Source organism: Passer domesticus, chromosome 1 (genome assembly GCF_036417665.1).
Source record: "Passer domesticus isolate bPasDom1 chromosome 1, bPasDom1.hap1, whole genome shotgun sequence".
Taxonomy (NCBI): Eukaryota; Metazoa; Chordata; class Aves; order Passeriformes; family Passeridae; genus Passer; species Passer domesticus.
In genome coordinates, this window is record NC_087474.1 from 13,261,890 (window position 1) to 13,284,937 (window position 23,048).

Genomic DNA, 23,048 nt, shown 5'->3' on the forward strand with positions numbered 1-23,048 from the left:
AAAAGGAGATGGTTGGGAGATCAACAACTTTTTGCTCCTTTCAGTCAGTATCTACAGAAATCATCTGATGAAGGGATGGTTTCCATGCAGTGGCCTGTTCATCTGTGGCAGACCAACCAAATGTACTTGGGTTACTGGCAAAAAAAGGAGTTCACCTACAGCAGCCACAAATTTCACACGGGGAAAGGTCAATAATTAAAAATTAATTGAGTAACAAGGGAGTTAGAATAGCAAAAGACATGCACAATCATTAACAACGTGTGCCAAGATCTTTATAATTTATTGCCTGTTTTTTTGACAGGCAAAGCTACTTTTCTTTCAAATTATGACTGCTCACATTTTGTAATTGAAAGCATTGTGGCTTTCAAAAAGTTTATGCCAGCCAGTCTGTGGGGCTTCAGCCTCAACTCCATACATGAAGGAGCTCTTCTTAACTGTGATGTTCATCAGCAGCATCAGAGACTGTAAGGGGAATTTCTCTGCTAAATGCAAGTGTGACTGTTACCAGGTTATCCCTGGTATCTGGCTAGCGTATCTAGTTTTATGGAAGCCTGGGGTGAGCAGTATGGATGCAGATGTCTGCTCTGTGGATAACTAAGATTAAGTAGATGACTCTGAATGTGTTCATTTGCAGTGCAATCTCTTCCAGCAAATCCACCTTTATTTTCTGTATCCTGAGCAGACCAGAGAGAATATCAATGCAAGCCATCTTCATTAGGTGTCTGTTTATGTTCACATCTTTGGGCAGATTGCTATCATCCTTCCAGAAAAGGATGCAAATGGTAAATTGAATGTTTCTGAAATCTCCAGCTTGGCCTCTTAATCTTGGAGATTTCTGGTTAGACATCTTCAAATACTCCATAAACACTTAAGAAAATATCCCATATTGCAGTGAAACAGATAAAGCATAATTCACAGGAATTGTTCCTTCAGCTTGAACAGATTTTTGTTCACATCGAATGCTTTCAAATGGAATTGCAGTTGGACAGCTGTCCATTTCCATGACATTTTCTATTCTGGGACATAACAGGAAAGGATCTTAGATATTTGATTTAGTGGATAAGTACTGCTTTGACTAATTTGGCTATTTGAACTCAACAGATGCAAATGTGGACAATTTGGAAAGCACCTGCTGTCTCCAGAGATATTTGTGAAAATGAGGTGCTGTCTCTCTTGAGGCTTATCTTGGCAAACAAAACCCAGTAAATCTAAACCCAGCATTGCAAAACATCTCTTTCTATTTTACATGCCTATTTTTTTGGTGGTGATGGTTGGTTTGGTTTTGGTTTTTTTTTAATCTATAAGAGCAAATATATCCTAATTAAGTTAAATCAATTGAAAGGGGCAGAGAGAGAGAAGAGAAGAATATTTCAAACAAGCTATTTTTGGTTTTGCTTTCACAAAACTCTTTTTCTTTCTTTGTTTATATGGCTGGGCTCAGATTCAGCTAAAACAGCTGATTCCAATAAAGAAGTACTGGCAGCTTTCAGACCTGCTTTCTCCCTTGAATCTAAGAGAAAAATAGAAAAGAGTGTGCAAACTTTTCCAAGTGGACCTGGAGGGGTTCACTTTCTGGAATTTGAATGTCTGGCAAAAGAGCTCATGCTAATTATAACATCTCTATGTTCTCAGCTTCCCAAACCCTTTCCCGGTCTTTTCCCAGAGCAGGAAAAAAGAATGTGCAAGACTTCTGTTGCCAGTGAATGGCAAAATCAGGAGCCCCATTTCTTCCCTTTCTCCAGCTGAACCCACACCTGCCTTGGCCAGGTCCCTCCATAACAGATGTCAATTGCATGTGTCATTCTTGTAGCTTGGAATTGCTAAAATGTGAGACCACAGCAAATTGAAAGCCTGTATCTTGATAAGACAATTTGTCAGTTTTCATTTATAGCAAGCTGTGTGGCGATGCCACTGCTAGTTAAAGGGTCAGTATGACTTCCATTTCATGTTACCTGCTCTTTGTGAGGGCTCTAGGCCTTCTCTCTTGTGGGATATAGAATTCCTTTTGCAGCAAGTCACAGATCTGCCTTGGAAAGCTAGGCCCATAACAGAGTGCTGGAGAATACATGCTAGGATGATTCAGTTACCTGCTCCTTATTAAGGACTCTGTCTTCCCAATGCCTTCCCAATCACTACAGTGAAGAGCAGCTGGAAATCCACTGTACATTTTCAGACTAAACCCTTCCTTTCCATAGGCACACAGATTATGAGCAAATAGCTAAATGTTTTTGGCTCCTTAACTATGCTCCATTACAATATATTAATAAAGACATGATTTTTCAATCTGGCCAAACCAGCACATGGGTTCATTGTGAAAGGAGCATGAGGAATCCTGCTATAGATGTGTTTTGGAAAAGCTGGGTAGAACAGCAATACAATATGACCCGGGGAACAGATCAACATTCCTCCAGGGACTCTGCTTTGGTCTGGGACTGATATGTCTTGAGGAAGAATTTCTCAGCTGGCCCTGCTTCCTGTTCCAAATGTGTCTGTAGCACATCCTCCAGTGCAATCCCTTGGATGTCACAATGCACCTGTATGCCAAGAGAATCTCCAACTGCCCAGCCAGGGGTGATTTTTACAGTCCTTTCTGTACAGCAGAATAGAGGATGCCATAATTTGACCCATAATGCTTATCCTGTAAAAGAGTCTATTGTCCAAGCAGGAATTGTAAAGTGTTTAAAATAATAATTTTTTAACTAATATTTTAATATAAATATTATGCCTTTTATCAAGAGCTAGTAGTTTATTTTTCATGTTATATTTCATCTGTGGAAATTGTTTTCTGTCCATTTTTTTCTGAAGTTTCATATTTTTCATGTTTTTGTATGTATAATGGCTTAGTTATACATTTAATGAAAAAGCATGGAAAATTAATATACAGCAAATAATACTTCACCTGGCATCACAGAGGGGAAAGAGAGAAATCCAAAAAGATGGTATTATCTTCTGAGCCCTATAATGTCCATAATGTCCATACATATTTGTATGCATTCTTCACCTTTATCATTGTTCCTACCTTCTGATATTTGTTTGTAATTTTTGTCCTGGTCTTCTAATACATTATTCAAACAATGAGTATCTCCTAATTTCCACTATCTTCTCTGATAACCTTGAGTCTCTTTTTATCTCAAAAACTAAGCAAATGAGCCTGTTTTATTTTTATGTGCTGTTTGCTGAGCCCCAGCTAAGATTTGGGTTTGAAATACTCAGACTTAGTGGAACCATAGGTTTGAATACAAGCAAGTTAATCTTTCCAACACACAAACCTGAAGTGGAACACCATTCCTCAATGAATAAATTGTTCCTCAAAATTACACCCAAAATGCCAGACATTGAATGGATGTCTTAAAATCAGGCTTTCTTAGAGGTTGCCTTACAGAGGATGAGTAAGTTCTGAACACAGAGCCCCTCATGAACCATAAACTTCCACTCACTGGCTCCTGTTTTATGGAGCTCAGAAGATAAAATATGCATCTGCACAGATTTCTGCTGCAGCAGTACAGCACACAGAGAGAAAGTAGTTTCAAGGGACAAATGAAGCCAGTTAGTATCTTGTAAATCCAAACCAATGCAATAAACTCCACCCAAAAATCAATAAGCAATCTATGTAAATCACAGGGCACCCAAAACATAATAATGTCAACATTTCTCCAGTGATTAGCTGGAGTCCTTTTCTCTGTTCTAGCAAAATTATTCCAACAGGTTTAAGAAGCAGATTTTACATAGGTCATTTTAGTGTGGGTTTGCACCTATGCATGAAGATTGTACTTGTCCACATGCAAAAGTAAAAAAGGGTTTTTTCAGCTGCCACTATGACAATCATGGAATAATTGAGAATCGAATGAGTCTATTCACTGCTATACCAAAAGAAAAAATTGCTGAAAAATACCTGCAATCCAACAGAAAGTTATATTCCTCATAATAATCCCATTTTTTACATCTGGTTTGGGCATAGTGACAGGATGCCAAACTGGCTACAATAGAACTGGGTCTAGACCGTTGCTATACTAAGAAATCCTCAAGAAAGACCAAAGACAAAAAAACCCCAAATTTTATTTGGAAAAAAAATAGTAATGCAACTTTTCAAATAAGGAAAATTAAGTACCCAAGAACAAATGAAGAATCGCTGTTTGTACATAATCTTTTTCCACATCCACTACATCCTTGCTTCCAGGAAACTTCTTTACTGTGGAGTAGAAACTCTTCCCTGTACACTTTGGGTCCTAGATGAGTTATTTTCCTCACCTCTGAGGCCTGGCTGGCTTTCTCCAGCACTGGGCTTCCATCTCCCTGTTCCTTTGCCAGGTTCATCCTACACTCTCTTCATCACTTTGTGTCCAAACATGCTGAGAGGCCTGATGAGGAAAACCACCTCCCCTCCCCTCAAGCCCCACATCTCCCTACCAGTCTCTTAAGGGAAAATACATATAGTTGTGAAGATACCAGCAGAGCAAACACCATCCAACACAAGGCTCAATTAAGTTTCAAATAACCATGTGGCAACACCAGCCAGACCTAGGAACAAAAATTTAACTGGGCCATCTGGAGCAGAGAAGAGAAAAGATAAAAGCTGCTGTGTGTCTGTTCAATGAAGGCAGCTAACCAGGACTTCACACCAGCACCTTCAAAAGCTTGTTTTCAAGCTGAGCAAGGGAAACAGAGCAGGATAAACTCTTGCACAACAATTCTCAGAGGAGAGAAAGCAGCTGCTGAGGTTACTCACAAGGATTTTCTCTGGGTAAAGAATAAGAGAAGAGCAGTGCACACCACTCAGGTTTATGGACATTTTAACAGTACCCCATGAATAGCCAAGGGTACATGTGGAACTGCTCTGACTCCATCCGTCAGAAGAAGGAAAGTCATTTGCTAGCCCAACAAAGTCAGCCTTCACATTATGCCCTGACAAGCTTTGATTACATATATATGTATATATTGCATTTGTATATGTGAGAGTATACAGAGATAAAACCTGTAATTTTTGTCTCGCTGTGACCTTACCAATAAGCTTTATATCCATACAAGCTTCACCAGCCATATCACTGCTGTTTTAAGTGAAGTTAGTGATCTGGGCCCTTGAAGTAACTACTTCATTTACACAGGACCTAGTGCCTTCTGCTAGGATTTAATAGCTGCGAAACTCATGGTTTCAGCCTCCAAGTCATGACCCAAATGTCACCAATCTCTTCCCTACTACACAGAGCATGACAAGAAAAAAAATTAGACAGAAATATTGTAGCATTTCTGCTGGGGAAATATTGTACTAAGTCCACAGCGGTAAAGTCCATCTGAGAGCTGTCTGATTTTTCTCTCAAGTACCTCATGTCAGTCATGGAGTAGAGCCAGGTAAGATTTTTCTACTAGATATGTGCAACCTAAAACAACTGGGGGATTTGATCAATCCTTTGGTAAAGAAATTTCTTCTTTGGTTCCAATGTTGTGAAGGGTATTAGAATTTTACCATATTTTTGCTGGAGTAAGGTGACCTTTGCTTGACAATCCTCCTGCTTTCTGGGCCTCTGGAACTGCTCTGGATGGTTGCAATCAATGTGATCTCCAAGGGAAATGCCACAGTGGGGGTTATCTTGGAGCCAACTCTGGGTCAAAATCCATCAATAAAGTGCCAATAGAAGGAGAAATTATCTTCCTCAGGGTCCAAGCAAGACTTTCATCTGCTAGAAGAAGCCAATGTTAACAATAGAGCAATGACCACATTTCTGATTATCAGCCCAATCAGTGTCCAAACCTGATCTCAGGTCAAACAGCTCAATAATTTACTTTGAGGCTCCAAACAACCACTAACTCACCCGCTGCCAGAAAGCCCTGCACTGTGCACTGGAACAGAACACTCCCCAACCCACACCCCCTTTCTCCTATGCCTCCCCCTCTGCAGAGACTGAAAGAATCCCCAGCCACCTGTCAAGCTGTGCTTTTCCTCCTGCACTCTTGGCATCTTGCTTTTTATTCCCTACCTGTCACACGCAGGCAGCAGAGCTGGCCACCCAACACCTTCTGCTGTGAGTCATCCCCCAGAAAAATACTGTAGAAAATCCTCAATCCTGCCAATCATTTTAAAGAGCCCTTCAATAGTTTTCACAGTGGGTGGTATTTTTTTTTAAGAGCCATGATTTTTTTTGTCAGTTGCTAATCTGGAAAGAAGGTCAAAACCTCTGTGAATATATACACTGTTGAAAGTTCTATTGCTGGTGTATGTTTAAGTTATCATAAAGACCTGTGAGAGGGGAAAGTGTCTCAATTTCTAATTGCAAAAGCAAAAATCTTCAGAAGGGGAGCAGCAGAGAAGATCAAGGAATTTGGCAGTGTATATACTCTGGAAATAAATGATTTTCATTTCTTTCAAGGGTGAATAAAAATGAAATATTAAAGGAGAGAAAAAAAAAAAACCTTTTACAATAACTTTTGAGGCTATACCTCATCCTATTGTTTCAGTAATCAAATACTTTACCAAGCAAAAAGAGATTTTAATTTGCTATTTTAAAAATTCCCCAGCTGGAAATAGTCTAATCGCTAAAGGAAAGAGTGCCAGATGCATAGGACAAGAACAGTAAAAGCTCTAACCCAGCAGTCTTCCTCTTATCTTCACTGATAAGAGGAAATGAATGAGTCAGCAGATCAGAGAGGGAGAAATGGAGTGTGTCGCTCCAGCAGTTCTAAAACATGTGAACCCAAGAAAATGTCTGAGTTATCAAGCAAACTTTTAATGTTAATAAAGAATTTCTTTGGAAGTCAATGGAAGGATTTCAAGTTTGACAGCATAATAAGCCAGAGTTTCTTTGTACCCATCGTTATTTTGGACTTTGGTTCAGTAATACCTAATTCTCACAAAGTATTTTTCATCATTTAATCAGAGACTGCTTTAGGAAGGAGTTCAGTATTCTTCTGTTGCTAAACTGAAGCAAAAAATAGTCTAAAAAAGAAGTGAATCTTTATTGATAAGACATTACAAAGCTACAGAGCCATCAGTGTCATGTGATCTAAACTAAAAGAAACACACAAACGAGTTTCCATATTTGCCTTTGATTGATTAGATTGTGCTATTCTTGCAATGATAAGCATGTTAACTAAGATTGTAACATTTCTTAAATGGCAGGAAACTGTCAAAGACTCTAAGAAGTCTTTGACTAAATTAATTTAGTATTGAAGGAATGTTAAAAAGAAAAACATTGGGGGAGAGAAATAACCAAAACCAGTTTAAAATAAAATTCTAAAAGCTTCAGAATTTTTTAGATAAATATTCCATGTGCTAAAGGTCAATCCATTTCTTTTAGCCATCAGTCTGATTGAAAAGCTGCAAATCCCACAAATTCTAAGAAGATTTCAAAAACTAGTTGCTGTCACACAATCTGGAATATTCTCAAAATACAAGTCTGTTTAAAAGTACTTTGGTGTTTTCACTTGTGATCATAGATGTATGTGTTATTTTTTTAAAATTCTTCCATTTTGGATTAAAGATATCAACTAAACCACTTCCAACCTACTAGGACAGCTGAATTTTTAGCTTCCCTTGTATTTATTTAACTTTGCATGGATAGAAGCTACTTAACATATTTCTGATGACCTGTATATCATGGGAACCTAGAATGAACTCAAATAAGGAGCTTTACCATTTTCTCTGCAGTCAATAACTTCAGAGATTCTTGTTAGTTGACCAACTGCAATAGTCTAATTATCTTACAATTTTAATTCCACAGTTTATATGGAAGGGAAAAAATACAGAAAATAAAAAATGGTAATCCAAATTGAAAAGGTGAATTCATGAGGCAGAATTTTTAGCTTGTTTTGGTAACCTGTGAGAAGGTGAAATTAGACCCCACTAGTTTTCATTTTGCTGTGGACTGGCTAGAGAAGTATGCCACTCATGATTAGAGCATGTGAACGGCTGTTTTTGAGGAGCTCTGACATTCTGTGAACATAAGAGGAGACATCTCAGACACTCTTGTTGCAAAACCAGGCCTCAGAAATGTAGGGTGAAACTCTCCTGCCCTGCAAAGGTCTACCAGGCAAAAGCCACCAGCTTTTCCAGGACAGATTTCTTCAAATGCTGGTAGGAGAATCTGGTACCTACAAAAATAAAAGCTTTCTTGTCTCAGCTTGTTTCTACATTTTTCCTGAGATCTGGCAGTGATCATGGTATTATGTATGGTGATTGCATTGACACTGTGCTCTCTGAGCACGGGCTCCTGTCTAGTTTCACTGGAATCACACTGAGCAGATACATTTCCTTTACCTAATGAAAATATATAGCCCCCCACCTCCATGGTGCCCACCAGGCAGCAAAGGTGGCTGTCACTGGGAGAGGACACTCTGTCCCCACTCCCCCTGCTCCTTCCTGAGCTGCATTTGCTTGACTTTCACAGGCAAAGTCAAACCTGGAAAGCGTGGACTCATTAACAGATTACTCTCAAATTCTTAGGCTGAAAGTCTAATAAACATGTCTGGAGAACCATTTTAAAACAGCAGCTCCTGGACATGCCATTGCCAGTAGCTAATTCTCATTCAAATGAAGCAACATGAATGAGAATCTGGGCTGCTTTATTGGGAGTAGAATCACTCAGGCGTGGCATTCAGCTTTGGTCCAAAATGAGCTTTCCCTCACCGAATGGTTTCCTTTAGCAGGGTAAACAGTGACCACCTGCTATTCTCTGAGCTGCAACCAAAGCACAAGGAGCACTTTTTTATTTTAACTAGCTTGCAGCCTGAGTTGCATATCCCCATGGATATTAATCAGCAAATTTAGAGCTGTAGTGCTATCAAAAAATGTAACGTTTTAAATTTATTTTCATAAAGTACAGGGTCAAAGTGAATGTTAATCTTTAACGGGATGAAAATATGTCATTTCCTTGTGGGAATTAAAAAGTAGACATAATCTATAACTGACTTATAAAGTAGACAATAAGGCAGTCAGCTTTATCCAGGAATAAAATATTTGGCATTTTAGAGGAGTATTTTCTATGAATTATTCAAAACAGAGATAGAACTATGCCTCGGCTGTGAAATTATTTCCTGGCATTCGTCAAAGCTCTTTTCCACTAATTAACTAAATATCTTCAATCAGTGATTTCTGTGTTTATTTATTAAATAGGCCACAATACATTGCAAGCCACATTGCCAAGCTGTCTTTTATTTTAAAGAAATAATATTTAGAAACCAAATCCCCAATTAGAATGCAAGCCTTTGAATTTTAGGGTGCCATTCAGATATTAGTAGAAATTACTTATCTCAGTGTTTATACCTTAGTCTCCTGCTACCTGTTCTGAGAGTCCCACTTTGGAATTCAGTATATGGTCTCTTAGATGATTTCTCTATTTAAAAACATGAAAATTGTTTACAAAATATGATCCATAAGTACCTTAAACAACTGTTTGATTGGTCACAGCTTTTCCATAGTTTAGTCTTCTAAAGTGAAAAAGGCAGGGAAGTTTAAGAGTATCTCTATTTCCTATAAAGAAAGAGAGCATAAGTTCTGACACGCACTGGGAAAAATCGTTTTAACTTTAATTGTGTTATGCAAATATAAAACTGGAGTGGTTGCACTAGTTATTTTTCCTGTTTTTAATTATGGTTTAGGTGTAATGATTGTTTCAGGGTTTGCTAGTGAGCTGAAATGTTTATGAATTGTTACTCATTAATATAATACTTCAAAAATTAAAAATACTCCACAAAAATACACACTTCTGCACAGAAATCATTATGTCCTTTTTGGCAAATAATAGCCACTTTCTGTGTAAAGACAAAGCTACTGTTCAACAAGGCACAATGCCACTACTCAGTAGAGTAATAAACTGGGGATCTAGCTCTCCCTCTTACAACAAACCTGCTTTCACACCCTTTTTGTTCTGCCTGTTTGCTGCCATCTAAATAAGGTTCAGGTTCAGATGCTCACAGGCACCAATGCCTGGGACTTCTGGTTGGACTTAGGCTGGAGAATGTGATTTTTTTTTGTCAGGGTAGTAATATTAACCACATTTTCCAGACTCGCTTTGTTTTGTATACATGGATGAGGAAGTAAATGTAGTGTTGGGGAGCTGTGGCGTGCCTGGGGAGGGGCTGGGGCTTCAGGGTCCCCAGGTGTGGGCAGGGACAAGCAGCAGGGGACAGGACAGGCTCGGTGGGGATGGGGATGGCCGAGGCTGGGTGGACATCAGCCCTGGGAGCTCCGAGGGGCAGGAGGCCGGGCAGGGCACAGCAGTGGCAGGGCTGGAGCCAGCACGCCGTGCGTGGGGCAGGACAGGCTGAGTAGGGCCAGGGCAGATGTGAAGGCCTGTGGGTGCCCTCAGGGCCCTGATAGTATAAAAGCTTGCTTACTACAGAGAAAGAGAAAAAAACCTGATTTTAAAGTGTGGTTGTGTTGTTATTTGTCTTTAGAGCAAATATTTCTAGGTGGAACACCAGCAGACAGAAGGCAGGGGAGTGAAGGTCCAAACTACCAAAGGGCCAGTTGAGACAATGAGGAGCATTTCCAAACATCCCATTTCAGAGGTGGGAGACACTCTCAGGTGCTGGCTGGCTTTGGTCAGAATTTGGAAAAAAAACTTTGGAAAATAGATAACCTTAGTGCACATTAGAAAGCATGCATCTCCCAAGACAAGAAATTAGAGGCCAGGCAGAATTTTTTTGAAACCAAACCTCTCAGTTCAGTGAGTACATTTCTATCATTTTGAGGTATTATTAACTAATGATTGGCATCTTTTCTGCTATGCTCTTTTTCTTTAAATAAGCTGCTTTGAATTTTGTGACCTGAAGTGTTCCTGATACTTTTAAACCCTTATTTAAAAATATGCAATTTGGCCAACTTAAAGAGAAAGACTTTTTCCCACAAATTTTATTTGCTCAATCTTCTTTTTACCTTTTTTACTGTCATTTAATATTTGGTTGATGCATTCAGACAACTCCCCACAATTATTATATCTCATAAAAATATGTTTACAACCTTTCACAGTGTACCTGGAGCAAAACTTTCCTTTTTGTGCACACTTCCCTGCTTTCACTGACATTGACTTTTATTTGGTAAGTTATTCTGTAGTTTTTCATAGCTGTGAGATCCTTTTGTAACTTTTCAGAGTCAGCTTCAACACAGACTATGCCAAAAATGTCTGTGTGCTGAAGAGACTTAAGAGCGACTGACAACAGATTCATCCTCATTTTCAGTTCCAGACTATGTTGAACTTAGATATGTCCCAGTACTGATCTTAAGAAGATTTTGCAAATTTTTGGGTACATAAACCTTCTCCATTTCTCCATTGTATAAACATGTCATTTGTTTCTAACCTTCTTTGATCACCCATTAATCCATAAGAAATATTCCTGTGTTAACCCAGGAGTGCTTAGTTTCTTTAAAAGAGATAATGTCAAATGCCTTTTGAAAATCCACATACATTGTATCCTTTGGATCAGCCATATCCACATGTTCCTTTATTCTTTTTTCAAATGTAAGAAAACTATGACTTTCACCAAAAGCCTATTCCAAAATATGTCATATTCCTCACTGTATTACTATATTTATTCATTATCAGGTAATTTAATTTCAATGGTTTTGTGGAAATCAGATTTTATATTTCCCAGAATAATGAGGGGAGCTTTACTTTAAAGCTTGATGACATATTTCTCATGTTCTTTTCTCTGACAATAAAACAGATATAAACAATAATCTTGTGTTAATTAGCAGCTCAACAATTTTATATTTACCTTTTTTAAGTCTAGGAGCAGTGCTACTAAGTTTTAGTGATTAACTTTTTTTAAAACTCTTTCATTGACAGATCAGTCTGAAACATTTCCTCCGGCTCATTCCCTTTATAGAATGATTGTGATATAGGAATGATTCAGTCAGCCTGTCTGCAATCACTACACGTTAGAAAAATATTCTTTCTTAACAATATCTTGGAACTAGGCTGGCTTTCTTTTTCTGACAGGTTTGAATAAGAAGCAGCTTCTCTTCACTAAAGATCAGTTTCTCCAAAATTTTGGCATGTTTTTTTGTGATTTTGGTTTTAACTTGGTTAAAGGATTATGGTCCTTTTTAGACTTCTTTCCTGGACATCTTTTTCACATTTTTATTTTTAGACTTATCCCAGAATTTGCCCATATACTTGCACTTTTTTGTTTTTTCTGCACTCTAGTTTTTTCCTTTCTTTTTAAATTAATTTTTAAAACATTTCCTTTAGTTTCCTTTTTTAAAAAAATTCCACTTTACCTAAAAATTTAAGATATGGGGGAGAACTCTTTCTCTTTTACATATGAAATATGAATATAGAAAATTTCTTCAAGAGAAAAGATTCTTTTATGTGAGCAGAGATCACACCATCAACAGGTTTATTCTCTATGTCTTCAGGTATGAATGGAGTACCCTTAAATAATGTTTAATACACTTATGAAAATGAATTAACAGTAGGTGGCCTTAAAATCTCACTAACAAAACTCAAATCTCTGAGATGAAATTTAAGAGTCAAGCCATTTCTAATATCACCTGATTGATAGCTTTAAGAGGGGAACCTTACTTATTCCTAGTTCTCCCATTCACCCAAGACTACTAAAATAATCAGGTTTATATAGCTTTCTGTATAATTTACAGTCTGCTCACATGTGATAAAACTGAAGAATTATTATGACTAATAGATAAAATGGTTTCTTAGATTAATAGATTCCCTGTATCTCTGACAATATTTAGCAGCCAGTCTGTAATATACTGCTCTTTAATTACCACCTACAAAGGAGAATTTTTTTCAATTTCATATTATTAAGGTTAATATTCATATAACTTTTAGGGATAAAAACTTCAAAAGGTTGAGCAATCTTGTTTTTCAGGAAGTATATGATTGCCTGAGTGTATCCCAGTATTTTTCTGGTTCTTCTACTAACTACTCTCTTCTGTCACACATATCTTTTAAGGAAGACTGTCTTTGAGCACCAGTCTTTGTGTTTTTTTGACTTTGTCATTGACCTTGCAACCAGCTGTGTCTACTGCTGGAATTGTAAATTCAATAAACATTTTGGCTGACTGATGCAGGGTCTTTCAGACCTTTCCTACTCTCTTTAAAGGTTCTTCTTTTACCTTAGCCTCATATGTCTTCACACAAACCTCACAGAACTTCTCATTTTTGTCCCACTGTACTGTTGGTGAGACAGTAAGAGATGCAGCAAAGTCTGAATTACAATATTAAACCTGTATAATTTTTCCCTAGATCACAGTGCATATAACATTGGACATCAGCTGACAGCCAAGAGTTGATTGTCTTAATGGCTAAAGCTCTTCAACAGAAGGGTCAAATGTCAAGGGAAAAGTCTGGGTGGGAGTGTAAGTCAGTTGTGAAAGGTGGAGTCAGAAAATTACTCTTATCAGGGCAGTTAGAGCACAAGGTTAAAATTTCTACTTTAACTTACACTTGTGGTTTTTCCAAACTAATCTGTCTCTCCCTAATTAATGCTAAGAAATAATAATGAGCAACATTATGGAGTGCCACCACTTAGGATAATGCTAGTATCCCATACTACCCATCTATAAAAATTCCCTTTGAGCCAGAGGTCCTTAGCCTTTTGTGCAGCAAAATACAACATTTACCACTCTGACAGCCTAAGGGTTGTGTTGAATTTGCATATACATCTAAATCTATTCACATACATAAGTTGTCTTACAAATGCTCTGTAAAACCCAATAGTTGTTATTAAGACTTAACTGAAAATTGTAGATAAAAGCTGTATTTAATGACAAAAGAAAAAAGACAATACAAAGAGAAAGTGATGTGTTATAAAACTTATGCAATGTTTTTTCACAGAATATTTTATTTACAATTTAATTATGTCCATTCTGAGAATGGTTTCATAAGGGACTTACATAAATCCATTTCAGACCAAATAATTTATGGCTTAAAATGGACTAAAATGTACTTGGCATGTTACTAGAAGCTGATGGATTTTCAACACTATTCACCAATTCTAAACAAAGTTCTTCTTTAAGTGAACATTCTTTCCAGGAAAATACAACAAACAAACAAACAAATGAAACCAAAGACATGAAAATAGATACAGCTTGTCTTTTTAATTTTCTTTTTCCCTCTTTCCTTTTTTTTTCTCTTTTATTTTCTTCCTTCTGTTTCATTCTCACTCCTTGATTTGAAAGAGCTTTTACACTGTTGTTGCAATTTCAGCATGAGAACATGTTGACATTCCTGGGTAACCACAAGAATAGTGAGAAGAGAAAAGAGCATCTCAGAAAAGCCAAGCTCATTACAACAGCCTGTAGTGAGAGCTGGCAGGAACAGGCCCTAAGAGCTGCATGTGAACAGCTCTTCTGATCACTGATTTTTTCCTCCTGCAGGGGAAAGCCACTTTCCAGAAAGATTCCCACAACCCAGATTTGAACCAGAACACAAGCTGCAAACAACAGGTCCAAAGGCACGTGCACTGATGGCTTATGAGCTTTGTGAGGGAAATGTAATACAGTGCCCCCACACCTCACCACTTCATACATTTGGTGATACCTTAACACAGGTGGACCTACTGGCCTCCTAAGGGAATCATGGAATTGCTTTGAAGACAGTTGATTATGCCTGATGGTCAATGACTGGTGCTTGCTACAGAATATATTTTCCTGCCAGATAAGCTTTTTTCCAAAAGATTTCCGGTGGATCACTCAGAATGTTCCTGAAAAATAGGGGTGTGACCTGCTTTCCCAGTGGACCAGTTTCTCTTACCCCTTTCCTCAGATTTTCTGTTGGGAAAAGACAGTCAAAAAATGCAGTGTGTCTTCAAGTTTCATTTTTTTAATACCCCTTTGTTTTGCATCCAATTTTAAGATTTAGATGTATGTTTATTTTCATGTAGGTAAATATATCCATAGAGTGTCAGCATAATATATTTGTACAGTCCTGCAAAGATGCTCATAAAAACTGTATTGTTTTCTCTGTCTCAGCCTATGAATTTAGTCATGGTATTTATTGTCTTTAGCTGATAAATGGCCTCTTCCATAAATATTGCTTTCATATACAACAAGAATCCAAGTCTTACCCATAACATTGGCATTGTCACAGAGAGGAGAGATATTTCACTTTTAGCAAGCAAAAAAATTAGTGATTTTGTTGGTGTGACTAATTAAATTTTTACTACGTTTATGCTGTACTGAGGTATCATGATTTGGAGATAATTTCTGGAGCCCGTCAGTTTTATTTAATATTCTTCAAACACAGTCAAGAGCATCCAGAGTTTGAAACTGGCATTTATTTTGTTTTGTGTAGGTAAAAATCTAGGCTAGGTAAATTCTCCTCATATCAGTGTAAATCTGGAGTAATTCTACTGAAGGTAAAATGAGTCAGATTTGTGCAAAGACAGTAAAAATAAATTCAGACCTCATAATTTCTTCATTGCTATACCCAATGCCATGCTATGAACTTGGAAAAGATGGCTCTCTGTTTTTCTTAGTGGACACTGACAGCATCTTCAACAAACATGCACCCCCATAAACATTTTCATACTTCAGGTAAGAGGATGTCTATATTAGTATTGGAACCTGAAATTGGCAAAGTATGCTGAGTTTTTGTTCTAAAATATTTCACCATTGTAAAAGCCACAAAGGGTTTGCAAAAAAAAAAAAATAAAATTCCTACAGAATTTTGTTAGTGGTTTAAGCCTTTTAAACCTATATTTTGGCAGATACAGGAACTTTTTTCCAGATAGAAATTTCACTCAAGTAGAATTTGAGGACTGTGCACATGATTATATTACAAACAAGATTTCCCATGATCATATTAGATCATATTAAATCATATTATATCATATAATGTGCACATTACCATATTAGAAACAAGATTTGCCCAACAATCAAATCAGAGCAACAACAGAGCAACAGCATGTATGGGGATCAAGAGGACAGCAAATGCTCAGAAAGAATTCAGACAGCACTGCACCTCTCACAAATATGCTGAATGGTTGTGGGAGCACATGAGTGTAAACCAGATAGATCAGATGCTGCCAGGACCTGCTGGGCTTGTGAACTTCAGCCTGTCTGAGAAAACATGGAAAAGAATATGCCAGCTAGTCCTTACCTGCATTCCCCTCATTGATGAAGCAAAGCAATGGCCTCTCATTGGGAACTGATCCTGTTATCCTCTCTAGTGCAAAGCACAGGCAGTTCCCACCAGAATCTTTTGCATCAAAACTGTCAGAGACTGGAGCATGTGATGTGGGAGACTTGGTTCAGTGTCTTTCTCAGACGGAGATTATCCAGACTCCTATTTTGCACCTCCCAGACGGGTGTCCTAACCATAGAAATAGAAATGAGGAACCTCTGAGCTCCTTAATGCATCTCCCAGCTATGCTGGGCTGCATTAAAGCAAGCCCACATCTGTCTCCATGAACAGCAACTACTGCCGTGAGACTGTGCAGCACGGTTTGACAAGATGCCCAGATTTTAAGATTTGGATTTACAAATGCCTTCTCAGGTTTTCTATGCTTCCAAGGGACCTAGGGGACTGATTTCCACAGGTCCTTGGATATCACTAAGCATCCAGTTCCCTGCTCCAGCTGATGTGACTGCTTATGTGCATGTGTCAGTCTTGTATGTCTGCACAACTTACCCTCTTCTGTAGAGTGAGATGGGGTCTGGTATTGAATATGCATCAGGGACACATGGATCTGAGCCCATGGCAACCTTCACAGGAGTCCTGTGGAGCAGACAGAGAGGCTGTCAGGCTGACACAGCCGAGTGCCTTGCATATTATTATCTGTTTCTTCCAGTCTCCAGCTGACTCTTACTGACTTTGCCACTGGGGTTTAAATTTGTGACCACCTTACACTTCAAATCTTATTTATGCAGTGAGTTTAGTAAAATGGTATTAAAATAGCACCACTGCACCTCACATTTTCACCATTCCTTCATGTCTGTAGTAGTTTAACCTGGGTCAGTAGTATTTTTTAATGACTTGCAGCAAATGTGTAAAGTGCTTAAACAATAGGCTCCATCAGTTCCAGAAAAGCTGTTTTATTCTACTAAGTCAATTATCAGTAGTTTCAAAAGTCCCTAAATAAGTAGTTGTCTGACAGATCATAATAGCTCCTTCTGTTACTCTATGCCAACTCATATACTGCTGCAGAATAATTTGCCTTATTCTTTTGTTTAGGATTTGAAAAACAATCATGTTGAAAGGAAGCAGAAGAAATATTATAATAATGGTACAACAAAACAAAAGCAATTTGGAGAAAAATAAACTTCCTGCTCTAAATATTGCTGTGTTTTTTTAGCAATGCATTTTGCCATATAAGCAATGGATTTACCAAACCTCTCGGTTCTCTGGCAATAACATTAACATGCCAGGGTTGCATTGGCTGAAATCATCTGCCCCTTATTGCCATCAGATTGGTATTCATCACCAGCCCCTTTCACAGCTGATGCTGAGCCTTGGGGAAACCACCTGGTTGTCTGTGCTGTAAAGGAAAAACCTCACTTCTTGAATATCTTTTATGCCAAAAGCATCCAGGCTGGAAGTAACACTACCAAAAAAGAAAAAAAAAAAAAAAAGGTTGTGGCTTTATTAATGGGCTCCCATCAGGTGTGCTGTATCCTTTCACGTTCCATAATTGCTTTGGCAATCGAGCTTTGCTGAGTGTTCACAGAGGTCAGTCTTCAAATGCAATGTGCAAATGGCCGTGGTGCTTGGTTGCCCAGGATTAGCTTGTAGGCTCTCCACTCAAAGGGAGAAAGCAATACTGCAAGACCACTTGTGATCTGCTGTGGCTCTCCAAACCAGTCAGCAGACACATGAAGAAAACCCTTGGTGACCACTTGCCAGACACCTTGGATAACGCCTGCAAAGCTATGGGATCCCCACGGATGCCCTGGGATATGGACAGGCAGACAGCCTCTGAGATAGCAGCAACTGGAGCTGGCAGCAGCTTTAGGATCAAAGCCAGGGGAAGGTAATGCTGAGCAGTGCTGAGGCTGCAGCAATGTGCTCTTTGTAGCCCATAGCAGCAATAACCTGAATATAGCCTCTGAAGCATTTTCATGCAGTGTCCCAGATACAGGAACAGGAATTTCACCAACAATGAATTGAGGTGTTCATTACATCCTTAGCCAAGGCCAAATTTTAGGTTGGGAAGAAGCCACTGATTCCTACTTATAGCAAGAAGACATAGAAGAGTGGGATGTTTTGCCTTCCATTGTGCACATGGGACAAATGTGTAACAGGAACACAGTCATTTAATGAACAGAGGCACATACTCTGGTTTGGCTCCTCATCCCAATCATCCATCCTTTTCAGCCAGCATTATTCTACTCCTGCATGTCTGCTATTGGAGCCACTGCACCTACAGTCAGTATTGTATGGAGACTCACTCTGTGAAAAACCAATGTCCAGGAAGGAGACAATGGATCCTCAGCTTTATTTCAATACTGGGAGAGAGTGTACTGGGGCATTCCCCAGTGGGGTTTCTCTCTTGAGGTTTCAGAGGACACAGCCTCCTTCAATGCTGAACTCTGGGTCTCATGTTACCCTCTTTCTTTCCCCACTGGCTGAGGTACTAGAAAGGTACAGCCTTCCTGAACTGCCTACCACATATTCCTCCCTTGACCATATCATTTTGCCCCAAAGCTCAGAAGTTCAGGCTGTCTGGGTTCTGTGGTTCCACCAGAAGTTCCAATTGTCTGGGCTCTGCAAAAGGCTTTGCATAGACCCATTTGTCTATTACCTTGAAGTTCAGGAGTTCAAGCTGTAGTCAAACTGTCTTGAGCTCTGTAAGAAATGTGTGGGGGTTGAGGTGGGCAGAGAATTAAGACTAATTTCAAAGACATTAACACCCATTTCTCCTAAAGACCTTCACCCGTCAAGTTTTTTGTTAAGATGTCAGCACTCATCTTTCCTATCAGTATCTGCAGGCATCGTGAAAATGCTGAGTTAGGACAATATCCAGTGAAAATGGTGATTTCAGACAATATCCATTTGGATGTGGATCACCACACTTCCAAATACTGTTTTTATGGACTTCCAGTTTTAGTCTACAAGCACCTGCTAACCCCATAAATTTAGAAGATGTGTAGAAACTACTATAAAGGAAATTATAAAATAAACTGACATGGGCATGTGGAGACCCCTTTCTGAGCAGAAATCCATTTACAGTGGAATAATAAAAGAAAATAAATTCAGTTACCACAAATCTTCAAAGAATAGCTTAAGCTGGCTTTATCTGTGCTTGTTGCTGAGCAGAAAAAAGCAGACAAAAATTTGACCTGGGGGTTTTGTTTAGCTTATGCTTCATATGCAGTTCACTATTTGCCTTCATTGCTCACATTATCAGATGTCTTTCCCTCTCCACGCATGACATGTATTCCTACTGTCCAAGGTTTGGTTAATATTCATACATAAATCCAAACATTTGTAGCAACTCTTGGGTCAATTTGTGGAGAAGTTCTTGAAAATCCACAAGTTGTTCTAATGGGTTTGCATTCTTTGTCCCTCTTTCTGCATGTATTGTGATAGGGGGAAATGGAAGGAAATAATGTCTTCTTCATTAGAATTCAAAGACAAAGTTTCTTTGATGCTTTGCTCATTATTTTTATAAATAGTCATAAAATAGTGCATTCTTTATCCATACTTTAACAGATCACTATGTTTGCTTCCCCGTACTTTTTTTTTTCCCCCTGCAAACTGCAGATAAGGAGTTACTCATATGTGGCATAAAGCTCTTTTTTAAAAAAAATTAGTCATGGTGACTAATAGTTGGTATCTTTCAAACTTCTGGCTATTCAGTTACTACATGATTGAGATGCAGAATCAAAATTCATAAGAAATATCAAAAGCCTTTTGTCAGACTCAGAAAACCAAAGGAGTATGGAGTTATATTATCTCAGAGACAGTGAGATGAGAAACTGTGGCATACTCAAATGAGAAATTTTAAAAGGTTTAGCCAACAGTACTCAATGAACATTGCTTTACTGAGACAAAATTATCTGAAATATTTCAGAACATTTCTTAAGGTTACCTATCAGGGCAAAAAAAGAAGAGGATATTATATATTATTAGTGTTGGGCTTTTAAATACATTTGACCACAGGCCATTGAAGCAGAAGATAATGTGGTTTTTTAGCATGAACATGTTTTCCATGCATAATAAGTAGTGATCAAAAATGCATAAAAAGGAGTAGGCCACTGATAGAAGACTATTTGTGGGTTTTCTTACTGTAATGGGAAATGGACTTTAATTACTTCTCAGAATTTGTATCAAAGGAGACTATTTTTATCTACTTGGCTGTTGTAGTCCAACACAACAGCCAAGGAGATAAACACAACTCCCTCCCTCTGTGTGGGAGGCTGTGCTAATGATCTCCACATACATCTCAAAGCATTGCTCTTTGAAAGAACAAATCAAATTTGAAGATATCTGAGACATTTTTAATTTCTTTTCTTGAGTGGACTTTTCAGCCACACACATATGTAGCCCATGAGAACTGTTGCTCACTGGCAACTAAACAGGCTGTCAGGCTAGATGCTCACTTATTTTTCTGACAAGACTGAAAGCATACATTTTTTCTAAGAAAAAATATGCTCCCTGGACTAATACTTGAACCACTAGCAGGACACCTAAAGACTTTCTAAATTTTCTTTGAAAGCTTTACCTTTAAATCATTTGGATGCCTTTCACGGAAAGGTATTGAAATTCTCAGTTATGTCTCATGAACCTACTCTTGTGTCAGAGGAAATAACAAAAAACAAAACAAACAAACACACACAAAAGGCACCAACAAAGTTTAAAGAAACCACAGATTTATATCTTCAGTGCCCCACAAGAAGCCCTCCAATCATGATCCTTAGTGGTGATCCCTGGATTTCCCTGTCTGGAACCTATTTGTACTTCCCACAGCAGCTCCTCCCTGCTCTGTGCACAGCCTTCTCTGTCCACCTCATTTTTAAATTTTGCTCACTTCTTCTCCTATTGATCCCTCACTAACATCACTGTTTCTAAATCTGCTTGCAGGATTTAATCTCTCCATCATTTTCCCCATCATCCCCCCATGTTTCTTTTTTTCAGGGTACTTGTATGACTCTGTTTTCCAGGGCTCTCATCCTCCCAAATCTCCCCTACTGTTTGCATGGCCTTTCCTTCTTAGACCTACAGACATCTTTCAGCTCCTCATTTGGTTCACTATTTTAAAAGCATAAGCCCTCTTCTGCCTGTATCATCATTTGCTTCTCGTACTTGTCTCTCCCTCCTGGTGCTGCTCTGCACACATGGGCTGGGCAGCTGCAGAAAACATGAAATGGCCATTCTCTTCCTTGCCTAGGGGCAGGATTTATTAGATGTTGAACCTCAGAAAGCTCAATTCTCTCAAGATGGTTCAAGATATGGGGCAAATTCTCAAAAATGGCTTTTATGGGCCAGACTACAGGAGAGCAGTTTGGGCAGGCAGTGTGGGAGGAACACAGGAGCAGACTCTCTCCCTCCTGCAGCTGGGTGTGGCAGAGCCGAACGGGGATTGCACTCTCCTGCTTCCCATCTCAGTGGGTTTCAGAGCAGAGGAGGTGCAGGTTTCTCTGCTTTAGTCATTAGCACTGTTTATGAAGTTGTATTGTAGCCCTCCAGAAAGTGTAACACCAAGAGCCCTGGCTTTTTTTCCTAGGTCAGTACAACTTCCTGCATTCCCCTGGCTGTCACTGCTGTAAATACCCCTGACTGACCCAGTCAAAGCATGATACTTCTGTATGCAAACCAATGTTTTAGAGTTCCTTTGGATGAAAGTCTCTCATCTGAAGTCTATTATCTGCATGGCCATGTCATCTGCTTGCAAAGTATACCGGGCACGACAGAGAAAAATATGACCCTAAAATAATGTTCAAATTTAGATTAATACTTCCCCAAGCTCTATTTCCATTAGTGCTAATACAGGAATGCATAGATCGTAAATTGTCCTTTCAGGCTCTGACAATTCTAAATTTAGTGCCAATGTTAATTAAGCAAGAGAAAATTAGGCAATGCAACAGATTTGGGGAGCAGACAGTAGAAGGGGAGAGATAGGTCAGCAGTTTCATAGTTTTGGGACGTAATAATTTAGTGAACAAATATCATGAAGATAAACCTGAATATTTCAGTGCTTTTAATAATTTGTAGCATTTAAGGATGGCAGATTATTTTTTAATTATCTGGATTCCATAAAACTAGAGAATAATCTTGATTTACCCTTCTCCTGGCCTTTTCTGTGTTGACAGAAAGAGTTCATTTGTTACTCTGACATACATGCTAATTACTGTGCCCATATGTACACCCAGCACGTTTTACTGACTACTGTATGAGAGAGATTTTGAGGGGTTAATAAATGTCAAAAATCTTATGTAAACATTTTCTTCCCTTTTCTTTCATACAATATAGGAGTCTGTTTAATAAACCCCAAATCAGTATAAGGTCACAATGTGTTTGGCTTTAAAAGTGAAGTTAGGGTAAGTAATTACAAAGGGTCCACTGTGTTCCTTATTTAGTTGCATATTACACAGAACTGAATGGGATGATTAATAATCATGTTCTACACTGAAAGAATGTAATTTGTAAAGGTTTATGTAAATACAGCAGCAAAATTAGTTGTTCATTTACCATTGCCCTGTTAGCACATATGAGAATTCTAGCATTTTTAGAAATCAACAAAGCCAAGATCCTCACAGGAGTTCTGTGCTTAAATACCTTTGAGAATGTGGGCCCAAGGTACTAAAATAGCTTAGTATTATTGAATGTTTAGTTAAAATTAGACAGAATACTGGCATGTGTAGTAATGTTTGCTGAGAAGTCTGGGTTATACTGAGCTATGTTGGCAGTTGAAGAAGACTGGAGAGAATGAAAAGCTTTTACAAGATCATTGAACTGAAAAAGAGCAAAATAAATAAAATTAATCATCAGTATAGAGTAAATTGCATTTTTTAAATGAACATAACTCAGAATCCAGGACAGGATGTTCTTTTAATTAATTCATTAATGTCAAAATTTTGATTTAAATCATGTTGATTTTTTTTTTAATCAGCACGATCTGCAAGAAGCCTGGAAAAAAATGAGTTTTCTCCA

At 38.4% G+C, this 23,048-nt stretch overlaps 1 long non-coding RNA gene across 1 annotated transcript in view; it reads right to left on the bottom strand.

Annotated features, from left to right (window-relative positions):
• Positions 1-7,042: 7,042 nt before the first annotated feature.
• LOC135285214 (uncharacterized) overlaps positions 7,043-23,048 on the bottom strand; it is a 49,599-nt gene continuing 33,593 nt past the window's right edge. Inside the window, exons 3-5 of the long non-coding RNA XR_010350199.1 lie at positions 16,587-16,673; positions 9,371-9,460; positions 7,043-8,082 (exon numbers count right to left, since the gene is read on the bottom strand). This is a non-coding gene — a long non-coding RNA (uncharacterized LOC135285214). The remainder of the gene's footprint in view (positions 8,083-9,370; positions 9,461-16,586; positions 16,674-23,048) is intronic.